Source organism: Aotus nancymaae, unplaced genomic scaffold (assembly GCF_030222135.1).
Source record: "Aotus nancymaae isolate 86718 unplaced genomic scaffold, 86718_ANA_hifiasm-v0.15.2.pri h1tg000006l, whole genome shotgun sequence".
NCBI lineage: Eukaryota > Metazoa > Chordata > Mammalia > Primates > Aotidae > Aotus > Aotus nancymaae.
Window position 1 is genome coordinate 6,767,117 of NW_026988417.1, and position 12,959 is coordinate 6,780,075.

The 12,959-nt window shown below is 57.2% G+C and overlaps 1 protein-coding gene across 1 annotated transcript in view; it reads left to right on the forward strand.

Annotated features, from left to right (window-relative positions):
* Positions 1–6,043: 6,043 nt before the first annotated feature.
* Positions 6,044–12,959, forward strand: part of PPP2R2C (protein phosphatase 2 regulatory subunit Bgamma) — a 248,010-nt gene continuing 241,094 nt past the window's right edge. The window contains exon 1 of the mRNA XM_021669381.2: positions 6,044–6,283. The gene's annotated coding sequence lies outside the window, so the exon portion shown is untranslated. The remainder of the gene's footprint in view (positions 6,284–12,959) is intronic.

The following is a 12,959-nucleotide window of genomic DNA, read 5'->3' on the forward strand; positions in this document are numbered from 1 at the left end:
ACCCTCCAGCTGGCAAGAAGAGCGTTTCTGTGCTGCTGTGAATGTAGAGAATCTTCATTCCGGCCTTCATGCTCGGCCTTCCCCCTCAGCCTCCCTATCTTTCTCCATGGCAGTGACAGCTGCAAGCAAGGGCCCTAAATGTCCATCGTCACTGTTGTCACTATTTCTGCCTCTGCCTCAAAAGCCAGAAAGACACAGTGCCTCTTCCACCAAATTCCCTCCCAGCAGCACAAATCCCAGTTCACTGCCAGTGGAAATTTCACAGCTGGATGGCTGCTGCGTGCCAGGACTATCTGTGCCCCTCCTGCCCTGCGAGAGGCCTCATGGCCACGCAGTCGGTAGACGACCCAACTCCAAAACCCATTTCAGAGGCGGCTCTTCCAGAACACTCCTGGGGAAACAGACCAGGAGACAGGTATGTGCAGATGGGAGGTTTTGCAGGGAGGTTCTCAGGATCACTGGGAGGGGTAGTGAAGCAGGCAGTCCTGGCAGGAGACGTCAAACTCTAAGACAGTCACAGCACAAGTCTCAGCTGACCCTCCAGGGATCGGAGATAGCTCTTCTGAGCTGTCCAAATCACAAACAAGCCTGGCCTTTATTCCCTGCGAAGACCAGTCACTGAGTGTGGGCTGTCCCAGGGAAACTATTTTTTAGTGTGAGTGTGACCTTGGCTGAGGCCTCTGCAGCAGAAGACAGGTGAGCTGTCAGCCGCCGCCCCTCCCAGCCACGGGGGATGAGGATTCTGTCCTGTTAGTCTCACGTTCGCCTATGAGAGGCAGGTGATGGGGGCGGGGGGAATACTTAGATCGGTGGCTCTCCCATGGTTAGAGTGGGGAAAGGGAGTTTCCCCCAAAAGGGGAGATACTTTTCTGGTAAGAGAAAATAACAAATGTCTACAACATTAAAATAGAAAGCAATAATAAACTATACAAAGATCGGATTATTTTAGTGAGGCCCTGAAGGGTAAGGTGGCAACCTCAGGGGTTAGGGCGTGAACTCTTTCTTTTAGGTAAAGTTGTCCCAGTGTTCCCGGGTTGCCTGCCTTGATTTCTCTGACAAGAAATAAAAAATATTTACTGAGCACCTACTGTATTTTAAGCATTGTTATAGGTGAGCAAAATATATGCTACGTGGGTAACGGTAAGTGCTAATACATTTAAAACATAGGGAGTTGTCTTCGTTCACTTTGCATTGCTATAAAGGAATACCTGAGGCTAGCTAATTGATAAAGAAAAGAGGTTTATTAGGCTCACAGTTCTGCAGGTCACATAAGAAGTGTGGTACTAGCACGTGCTATGGTTGAGGACCTCAGGAAGCTTCCAGTCACGGTGGAAGGCAAAAGGGACCCAGTGTGTCACATGGCGAGAGAGGGAGCAGGAGAGGAGGAGCTAAGCGAGGTGGCTCGTGCCTGTCATCCTAGTACTTTGGGAGGCTGAAACAGGAGGATCACTTGAGCTCAAGGGTTTGAGACCATCCTGGGCAACATGATGACATTCTGTCTATATAATTTTTTTTTTAAAGAGCTGGATGTGGTGGCAGGTGCCTGTGGTCCACGATACTCAGGAGGCTGAGGTGGGAGCATGGCTTGAGACCAAGAGGTCCAGCCTGCGGTGAGCGGTGATTGCATCACTGCATTCCAGCTTGGACAACAGAGTAAGACTCTATCTCAAGAAAAAAAAAAAGAGACAGTGAGAGAGAGAGTGAGAGGGAGGGAAGGAAGGTGTCAGGCTTAAAAAAAAAGAAAAAAGATATCGTGGGTGAACTAACAGGGTGAGAATTCACTCATTACAATGGGGATGGCAGCAAGCCATTCATGAGGGGTCTGCTCTCATCATCCAAACACCTCCCCATTTCCCACATTAGGGATCAAATTTCTCCCTCCCCTCGCCTCCCCTCCCCTCACCACCCCTCCCCTCCCTTCTTCCCCTCCCCTCCCCTCTCCTCCCCTCCCCTCCCTTCCTCCCCCTCCTCCTCTCCCCTCCCTTTCCCTCCTTCCTTCCTTTTTCTCTCTCTCTTTCTTTTCTTTTCTTTCTTTCGACAGAGTCTTGTAACCTCTGCCTCCCAGGTTCAAGTGATTCACCTACCTCAGCCTCCTGAGTAGCTGAGACTACAGATGTGCACCACCATGCCAGCTAATTTTTGTATTTTTGGCAGAGCGGGGTTTCACTGTTTTGGCCAGTCTGGTCTCAAACTCCTGGCCTCAGGTGATCCACCCACCTTGGCCTCCCAAAGTGCAGGGATTACAGGTGTGAACCAGCACGCCCTGTAATCCCTGATAGGGATCACATTTCAACATGTGATTTGGAGGGGACAAAGGGACAAATATCCAAACTCCATCAGGAGGTAGGGTAGGGGGTACAGTTTTAAATTGGGTACAATTTAAAGGGGTGCAGGTTTTATTTTTAAATTGAGAAAGCAACATCTGAGCAGGAGGTGCGGGAGAGGGCGGAGTGAATGTCTGGGGACCAACCTTACTGGGCTGCAGTCACTGCAAGTGCAAAGGCCCTGAGGCAGCACCGTGCCTGGTAAGCTCAAGACCAGCAAGGAGGTCCCTGTAGCTGGAATGGAGGGAACCAGGGGAAGAACAACAGGAGTGGGGGGCAGTGGGCAGATAGCGGGCTTGGTGGGACTTTGATGGGAGCCATTGCAGGATTTGGAGCAAAGAGTGAGGTGAACTGACTTACGTTGTAAGAGGATCCCTCTGACTGCTGTGCTGCTGGGTGGAGAACACCTCAGACCTGGCCGGGCAGAAGCAGGGAGCCCAGGTAGGCGGCAGATTCAATAGTCCAGGTGAGACGTGGTGGTGGCTGGGACCTGGGAATAGCAGTGGAGTTGGGGACATGTGGTCGGGCTTGACTGTGTTTTGCAGGCAGAGCTGACGGAATCTGCTGATGAATCTGATGTGTTTCAGCGGGGGGAGTCAGGGATGATGATGCGGTCTAGGTGCGGTGTGCACAGCCCGCGGCAATGCACTTCATTTCTCCCTGGTCTCCTCTAATGGCTGGTCGGAGTTGGTTTCTTTTTCCTCCTCAACTGTTTTCTGACTGTACCAGCCGTGAGAGAGTGTCCGTCCTGGCCTTGGGGACACACCCTTCTGTGACTGGGGGTGGGGGACGGAATTTCTCACTGCAGTGAGGTGGGGGGAGTCTCCTGGGTGAGGGGAAGAGTCTGGGCAGCTTCTGTGACAATCTCAGATGAAAGTTCAGCTTCACTTCACGCAGGGTGGCATTTCACTGCAGGGACAGACTACAGCCTAGAAACATTTCTTTCTAAGAACAGGCTCTGGCGTGCCCAGCCCAAAGAGGCTATTTTAGGTTTTGGGTTCTGTTACTTTGGTTACTAGTAGCAAATTGTTGTCAGAAAAAAAGCTGGTGCCAAATGTGTATCCCCCCACCCCCTACTCTGATGAGACGTACTGCAAAATGCTTCCCATTTGAATCAAAGCTCTGTCATGAAACACACAGGGTGCCAGAGGGGCCTGCGCAGCCACAGGGCCAGTCTCAGGTCACGCCAGCGTTCTCTGGCTCTGACGCTCCTTGAAGCGGCCACTCACTGTCCTCATGAAGTGTAGAGAGCACCCTCGGGCTTCGTCACCAGACTTACCCCAGGTGACTCAGAAGGAGCAACAGCCTGACCTCTACAGGTGCGAGAGTTTGCGACAGGGACCCACCAGCGCCGTCTCCCGTTCAGTCTGGACCCTGTGACATCAGCACTCTTCATCCTCCTGAGCAGGTGGGACAGTTCTGGGGGACTTGCTCTTGCTTTAATGGGCAAACCGCTTGGGACTACGCCCAGGGCTGAGTGGTCCTCCCGATCGGCAGCGTGGAGCCTGGTGCACTCCTGCCCCCAAACCTCCCATAGCTACCCAGTGTCTCCCTCAGCCCGCATTGCAGACAGTTCAGGGTTTAGCCCCAGCTTGCTTTTCTGGCCCTGCCTCCCAGATGCTTCTACCACATTCCTTCCAGCAACTGCAGCCGGCTCCCGGCTCCCCATCCTCACGCTGTCCCCCTCCTCTGTGTGTCTCTTGTGCCTGGAATGGGCGCGCTTCGTTTGGCCACCACCCTTGCCTGGCTGGATCCTTCAAGCCCCTGCCCACCGCAAGCCTTCTGCACGTGCTGAGCCTCCTGCCTGGAAGCACTTCCTCCTCCCTTCGCTTGGTGGGCTGCTATTCCTCCTTTGTGTCTTGCACATGGAAGGTCAAAGACAGCATCCATGAAACTCCCTCTCCATAGCATTGCTTGCTCTACAGAATTCAACAGTAATCTGTGCATTTGGTGAACATGTTCCTCACCCACTACACCATACACTCCACGAGGCTTCGTTTTGTTCACTACTGGATTTGGCACCTGGGAGAAAGGAGGGGCTGCCTGCCTTTTGTTGGAAGAACAAATGAATTTATTATTACCTGCCTTCCTGTCTCCCTTGCACACTCGAGGAAACGGGCCATGCCCTGGTACAGTGCAAAAGCTCAGCTGAGCGCTTGTCCCTCCTCCACAGCTCACCTGCTGTGAGCGCCCAGGCAGGGCCGATGCAACCCAGGGCTCCCAGCAGCCTGACCTGGAGCATCCAAGCTCTAACCTTTAAAATAGGGATATTTATGTCTATTCATAAGGTCGTTGTAAATATGAAACTAGGTCATGTCAAGTGACTGCCCAGGACCTGACCCAGGTTCACCCCATCTCAGGCTGTAAGGATGCCCGTGGAGCCTCTGTTTATCAGGAGAACCCACTATGCCCTGACGCTGTGCCAGGCACAGGGCTGGGAGCAGAGAGAACAGGGTGTGATGCTGCTGCAAGATGCCCTTGTGTTGGAAGACACTGCCCTGGGCAGAGGCTGCGCTGGGGCTTTCAGGTCTCCTGGGAGAACCTGGAGGACTTCCTGGAGGAGGAGGTGAAGAAGCTGGACTTTCAAGGCCAAGGTCAGAAGCTTAGAAGGCAGAGGAACTGGAGTGACCCCACATGCTAGATGAGGTGTAGAGGGGCTAGGGTGCAGCTCAAGGGCCTAGAGCTGGGCCAAGGTGCGGCGGGGTGGCCTGACCTTCCGCCTGGGGCCTGGGGCACTCTTTCCTTTCCTCTACTCTCCTTCTTCTGCTCCCTGGAGAGTCCCGCCTTAGCCATCTCAGCTTCTCTCCCTTCTTGAGAGGGGAGGGGAGGAGGAGGAGGAGTGGGGAGATTAACGTGTGTCCCTGTGGCTCTCTGCTCGCACTTTGTGCACACTGGCATCCTGGGGTGCTGTGCTCATTTAGGGTGAGGCAGCTGAGACCCCAAGAGGGTCAGCGGCCCCCGGTGCCTCAGGATCACCCGGGGAGCACGCTCTCTCCTCTGTCCCTGGACGGGCTTCTCTAGCCCTGACCTTTCCCGAGGGACGTCCAGCCTCCTCCTCTCGGAGTGGCCGATTGCTCTCCCTCCTTCGTCTGTTGCACGTGGAAGGTCGGAGAGCCCGCCCGTGAAGCTCCCGCCCCTCCTCATGGCATTGATTGCTGTCCCCTTCGGATCCCGGGGGCGCGGGTGGGCAGCGATCCCGGATCCCAGCAGGACGGGCCTGGGGAAGGGCAGGACGCAAAGGAGCTCAGACCAGAATTCGAGTCTGGAGCGGAGCCCCGCTTTGGCCGCTTACTCCGGCTGAGTCCCTTCCCCTTTTCGTGTCTCAGTTTCTCGTGGATAAAATGGGCATCGCTGTGAGGCAGGCGGCCCTCGCGCGGTGACGGCTGGCAGAGGCGGCCGCCGCGGGACCGGTGGGTGGGGTAGAAACGGACGCTTCGGTCCGCGGCAACAGCCCCAGTGCCCGCACTCACACCCCGCCCCGCGCCCGCGCCCCACGCCTCTCACCCGGCGCCCTGCCCCGCGCCCCGGGATCCACGCCGCGCGATCTGCGTCCCGGGATCCTCGCCCCGCGCCCACCCTCGGCGCCCGCAGCCGCACCCCGCGCCCCGCACCCGCGCTCCGGGCGGAGCCTCCTGGGCGCGCCTCCCCGCCCGCCCGCCCGCGCAGGGAGCCGAGCCCGGAGGAGGCGGAGGAGGAGCGGCCGCCGCGCCCGGCCCCCCGCAGCCGCCCGGAGGACGCCCGTCGCGGTCGCAGCCTGCGGAGCCGCCCATGGCCCAGCAGCCGGGTTAGCCTCGCCGCGCGCCCCCGCCCCCCGCCCCCCGCCCCGGGCCCGCGCTCACGCGCCCTTGCTGTTTTGCCAGCTGACCGCGCCCCCGCCGCGCCCGCCGCGCCCGCCGCCGACCAGGGCTCCTGGTGCCTGTGCCAGCTCAATGGGGCCGCCGACCTCGAAGTTTCCGAAGGTAAGCGCGGGCTGCAGGGCGCCCGGCCCCGCCGCTCCGGAGCCGCCCCGCGCCCCCCCTGCCTCGCCCCCAGCCCCGCAGGACCTCACCCTGCCTGGGGACGCGGCCCTCGGGTGCGGGACTCCGGCGACGGGAGGAGAGGGCACGTCTTCGCGGGTGAGAAGCGGGGCTCGGAGAGCGCGGGTGCCGACCCCGGCGCGGTCCTGGGGCAGGGCGGGCTCTGCTGGGGTCGGAAGTGCCCGGGTCCCTCGGGAGTCTGTGCTCTCGGGTCTGGAGGGAGCCCGGCAGAACCGACTTGGAACCCTGTCTCCAGCACTCGTCCGCCGCGCGAGCTCGGGCAGATCGCTCCACCGGTGTCAGCCACGGCGTCTCGGCCGAGAACCGGCGCGCAGATCCCCCCTCGCTGCTCCGCTGGAGGTGCGGGCGCGGGTCCGGCGCTGAGTCGGGGGTAAGACCCAACGCCGCGGAGTTCAGTCCCGGCCGCGGGTACCATCCGCCATCCAGCCGCGTCTACGCGCTCCTCCCGCTGCCTGAGCCGGTGGGTGCTGAGTCAGGCCCGGCTGCTGCTCCGGTTTAGAGAAGCTTTTTTTTTTTTTTTTTCTGCTGGCAGGGGACAGCCCATGACAGTGGCTCGCCCAGAGCCCGAAGAGCGTTGGTGGGATGGACAGCTGGTCTTGCACCCTGGGGGGGGGGCGGGTGACCTGGGCTGGCTTTTCTGCGGAGGGTCCCAGGGACAGGGGCCACTCACTCTGTGGCCCCAGAGGCTGCCCCGCCTGGATTGAATCCTGGGTCCACCCCGACTGGCCGCGTGGCCTTGAGCAAGTGGCTTACTCTCTCAGGGCCTCAGTTTCTCTTCTGTGAAATGGAGATGACGTTGCTCAGAGGGCAAGTTGGGCTGGTGAGGCCCCAGGAATCTGTTTTCACTCTCCTCCTCCTTCTTCCCTCAGGGGCCCAGTGAGGTGGGTGATGGAAGGTGCAGAGGGCCAGTGGACCTGGGCAGGGTGCTGGCCTCTGTCACTTTATATAACAAACACACTGTGTTCCAAGAGCTTTCAAATATTCACCTCCCACCACTCCGTGGAATCCTCCTCACCACATCATCCCCATCATAGGATAAGGAACTGAGGCACAGAGAAGTTAAGTAACTTTCCCGAGGCTGCACAGCTGCCAGTGGCAGAGCTCCAGAGGCTTCTTCAGGGTGGGTCCTCCTTGGCCTGTGCTCGCAGTGTCACAGGAAGACATCACAGGGACACTGTCAGCAAAGTGGAGGGGAGGGCTGTGGCGGGGAGTGGGGCCCGTTGCTGCAGGTGAGCTCCTTGGCCAGCTCTCATTGCCCCCACAATCCGCTGCAGCCGCCTCCTCAGTCTCATCGTCCCTCACGCTCTGACCACGCCCTGGCCGCCTGCTCATGCTCAGCTCCCTCCAGGCCCCTGAATGTGTCTGTCTGCCACCTCCCTGCTGTGGAGCAGGGGTTTCCTCCCACCTGGGTTGCCTTCTCTGTCCCAGCTGTCCCCACCCCGGGAATACCCTCACCCCTTGAAGGCAGGGACTCATCCCGTCATGTCTGCAGGACACTGACTGTGCTTGGCAAATCGCAGCTTCTCCGTGTGGAATTGTTGAGTATCGATTAGAGAGAGTGTGAGTGAGTGGATGAGTGAATGCCACATGGCCTTCCTCTGCTTTTCAGAAAAGGGGTAGGCAGGCTCACTAAAGAGCCCTCACCAGTCCTCTTAGGACTCCCCAGAGCCTGCTTGGGGCTGGCAAGGGGTCACAGAAGATCTTCGGCCTGGGAGTCAGTCCCTGGGTTCTAAACCCCAGTGTGTGTGTGTTTGTGTATGAATCTGTGGGTGTGTCTGTGTATGCATCTGTGTGTGTATCCAAGTGTGTCTGTGTATGTCTGTGTATCTCCATGTCTGTGTAGGTGTGTCTGTGTGTGTGTCTCTCTCTCTGTATGTGTCACCGTTAAACTCTTCTTGGAATTTAAAAAATTGCAAAATGAATGCGTGATCAGATGCATCTTGGAAAAACACAAAACAATATGGACATAGTTGGAGTAAAAGGTTCAAGTCCTCACCTGTCCCCACCTCCTTCCCACCCAGGACCAGCTACCTAATTTGTGAGGCTCAGCGCAAAATGAAAATGCGGGGCCCTGCGTTCCGAAAGTAGGGGGAAGTGTGGTGAAAAGCACTCACTTTCTCCTGCACTTTCTCTCCACCTGTCATGGTGGTTTTATTTCCTGTGTAACGCCGTGTTCCTTTGGGCGTGGGGAGGCTTGCAGGGTGAGTGCAGATGCTTACAAGACACCTGCCTTCTGGCCAGGGTCAGGGAAGGTGAGTGTGGAGTCAGGCATCTCCCCTTCCCGCAGGTCTGCAGGCCCATGCCCCAACCCACGGTAGGTGGGTAGCCCACGGGGCGTTGCAGCCTCAGGGCTGAGACACAACTGGTACCTGACATTCCTGCTGAACTGCCCACCGAACACACAGTGGTACTGCCAGCCCAGGGAAGGGTGGTCACTACCATGCCCCACCCCAGCATGCACTGGGGTACATACACGCCTAGACCCAGGCCCTCGCCAGGGGAGGAGGGCAGCAGCGGCACTGGGACAAAGAGGAGGAAGGGCGGGGTCCAGGGTGCCAGAGGCTGAGGAGGTGGCAGGAAGCAGAACACACACTCCATACGCACAGCACAGGCTCTGCTGTCCATCAGACATCGCTTAGGAAACACACATTCACAGATAAAGCGATTAGGAATCTTACGACTCTGCAGAACATTAAACCCCACGCTCGAGCCCCTTCCAACCATGAGGCCTGTGCGGCTGCCTGGGTCACACACCCGTGAAGTGGGTCCAGCTCCAACCCTGTGGCTGTGGATAGGCACAGAGCTGCAGTGACAGCAGCCAACTCCGAGAGGTGCGTCCTAGGAGCCGGGCAAGCTTCCATCGTCTTCCGGGTATGCGCTGCTTCCCTTCTGACCACAACCACGTGAAATAGGTGCTCTTGTTGGTTCCGTTTTACTGAGGCACAGAGAGGTTAAGTGATTTGCCCGAGGTCTCACAGCTGTTAGTGGCAGAGAGACTTTCAGTGCTGTCCCAAGGCTTGTCCTCAGTCACCATACTCCACCACCTCTCAACAAGGGCCTGGAGCTCACTGCTGCTGTCGGAAAAAAGCAAGTCTTATTGTTTTTCATTTGCTGGTATGGAATTGCCACTGGCTTGATTTGCTTCCAGAAAAACATAGACGTTCCAGCCCTTAGTCTGGTAGCTAAGAGCCTGGGTGGGTTGGGCCTGGGGGGCTGTGCCGTGTCCCCTGCTTGCCCGCCTCCAGGACAGTTCCCATGAGGCTTGGGTCTTGCATGGGGCTGCTCCCTGCCCTGGGGCACCCCTGCCCCTGCCTTGCCTGGCTAACGCCTGCACAGCCTTCAAGGGCCCCCAGATGCCTCCTCCCTGGTGGGCTCCCCCTGTGGTTCCCCCAGCACCTTAAGGGATGTGTCAGTTTCAACGCGGAATCCCCAGGGTTTGACTTGCCCTAGGGGGTCACACACCACATGTTTGAGGAGTGAATGGATGAGATGGTCTGAAATCTTAGCACATCCTGGTGGAACATAATTCAGGAAGGGGAGCTGTCTTAGTCTATTTGGGCTGCAGTAATGAAACACCATGTAGCCTGGGCGGCTGATGAACAACAGATTTATTTCTCACGGTTCTGGAGGCTGGAAGTCCAAGATGAAGGCGTGGCAGAGTCAGTGTCTGGTGAGGGTCTGCGCGCTGCTTCATAGGTGGTGCCTTCCTGGTGTCCACACAGGGTGGAAGGGGTGAAGGAGCTCCGTCGAGTCTATTTTAAACGGGCACTTGTTTCCTCCTGATATTTCCCCAGGGCCCCGCCTCCTAATACCTCACATGGGCGATTAGGATTTCAACATGTGAATTCAGGGGGACACAGGCATCCAGTCCACAGCCGGGGAGATTTCCAAGGACGTTGTGCGTGAAGAATGGGGCAAAGGTGGCGGGAGTGGAGTTGGTACAGAGGTCACAGACACCGCAGGTTGCAAATTTGCAGCCCTGGGTGAAGTTTAGCCTCTTTGCTTCTGTTCTGTGTGTGTGTGTGTGTGTGTGTGTGTGTGTGTGCTGTGTATTTTTTCAGAACTGCCATCTTTTGGGCACTTCTGTGAGCCTGGCACTGCACTAGCACTATGCACTATGCCCACTATCTCACTTGTCCTCACACCAACCTGTGAGGGTGTGGACACACCCACTGCTCCCATTTCACAGAGGAGCACGCTGAGGTGCAAGCGATGTGCTCCAGGCCGCTAGCAGTGAGTGGCAGAGCCTCGATCTGAACCTAGTTCTTCCTGCCTTGGCTGGACTGTGGGCTGCTCTCCCAGCATCTAAATTTAGGTTCTGTTCTGTGATTCCTTCTCAGGAAACTGCTATTGTCAGGGCTGCTGCTCATCAGAGCCCCCGTCTCAGCGCAGTGTTTCCCTGGCATTGCAGAACCACAGGCTGGGAGCCACTGTTGCACTCTTTCCTGCGCACTCCTGGCTGGAGGCTGGCGTCCCATCAGAGCCGCAGGGCTGGGTGGTGAATTCCCAGGATGGGCATCCTTGCACCCTTGAGGGTGCAAGGTCAGAAAAAAAAGATGACGCTGAGCTTTGGGGCTGTGATGGAGATTTGCTGGGTGGGGCATCCTTAGATGGGAGGCCAGACAGGGGGACACTGTGGAGATCCTTCCTTCCTAGGTCTAAAGTGGACCAGTTGCCCAGGTCTTCATTCCAATCTTGGCCCGGTGCAGGGCTCCATGTTGAGTGGAGTGTGGCATCATGGTGGGGACACTGTTGCACTCTTTGCTGGGACTCCTGGTGAGAGGATGGTGTCCATCAGAGCCTCTTCAATTGTGTAGTTCCTGCCTGCCAAAGAATCTTTCTGCAGCAAGAATCTGAAACCCAACCTAGTTTGACCCACGCACAGAGCTGATAGAGCTGAGTATGGGAACGTTCAGGGGATGCCCTGGTTTTCTGGGAGGCTGGACATGGGCGGCCTTTCCTTGTTAGGAGACAGGCAAAGCCATCAGATAAAGGCTCCCAGACCTGCAGGTCCCAGGAGGAGAGAAGAGGGCTCTTCTTAAACCATGAGAAAGCCTCTCCTTGGTCTTGCATGGGTGGCTTTCCCACAGCTGGCACAACTTCCCTGTCTCCATGGATGGGCTCTCCCAAGCCAGGGGATGGGGCCTCTTAAGTGACAGCCCCACCAGCACCCCAGGTCACTGATGGCAGCTGAGAGTAGCGTTAATCCTCTTAGCTGGCATTTGTGGAAAACTTGCTGCATGCTTGGCACCGGCAGGGCACTAGGTGCGTCAGGCGCTCACTGGGTGACGAGATGCGACCATCACAGCCACTTTGCAGGTGATGCCGTGAGATGTGGGGAGGTTCAGAGAAGTCACTGCCCCAAGTCCCACTGCCAGGGGCCGTCCTGCTGGGTTTGGGCTCCTTTAAGAGGACAGGTGCTGAGGCTGCTCAGAAGCACCTGGCCACCTCCTTCCTCTTGCCTTCCCGCACATGGGGGAGGAGGAGAGGTCTGGGGTGGGGCTGGGGAGGGTTTGCCTGAAGTCGCACCGCAGGTGAGAGCAGAGCTGGGGCCTGTGGGACGCATCTCACTTCAGGCCAGCGTCCTTGCCGCCTGCCTCTATCATCCAGGTCTCCGGTGCCCAGGTGGGGGAATACTTTGCAGTAGCCCACCCTCAGATCTGTCTCCTCTCCTTCTTCATCTCTACCACCCCAGGTCAAGCTACTGTCTACTCTTCTGGGCTACTTGAGGGCCTCCCAATCCAGACTCTCCCTTCGACTCCCCAAAATAACCATGCTGACCCCTTTTGTGCCCATCTCCACAATGCTCCCCACATGGCAGCCTTTTTCCTGGCCCTGGTACCTCCTGGGCTCTTTCCTGCCCTGGGGTCTATGCACCTGCTGTTCTCCACGCTCCCGGTGCTAATCCAGCACTCACGCTAACTCATCCTTCAGGTCCCAGCTTCCAGCTCCTCTCTCCAGAGACCTTCCCTGCCACCCAGCTAAACTGGTCCCACCCAGGGAGTCGCTATCAAGGCACTCGGGGTCCAACGTCATCTTCTTTCTTTTTCCTTTTTTTTTCCTGACCTTGCACCCGGCATATCCTGACCATAAGATCTGTAAGAACCCATCTGTGTTCTCAGAGCCTGGCTCATAGTTCCTGTTGTCGCAGATGTCATTGTACTAATGCATCAGGTATGTTTGGATGACACCAATGCGTGGGTCAAATATTCTCCCCAGATTTTAATGTCAGTGCTACAGGACTGCAATGAAGTGAATTTACAGTAACATTTCTACTCTTTCTCAGGAAAGGAACCTATTATCAAGAACAGTATAGTTAACCATGGCCTCCTTGAAGGCTGGCACCTCGAATCCTCCTTGGTATCTTTTAAGGAGGCTTGTACCCCTTGTCCCTTTCTAGCCCCAGCTTCTGTCTGCCCTGGTCTGTGCCTGGAAGGCTGATCCTGCCCAATTTACCACCTGGATCTCTGCTGGGGAGTCTTTGGGTGGGTTTTGCCCGAAGGAGGCATTGCCAGGAGCTGGGAGGGCAGGCGGAGAGGTTGGGGTGCCACCTCCTCCCTCTGTCCCTCCTTTGGAGGAGAATGCAGTGGCCGCATCC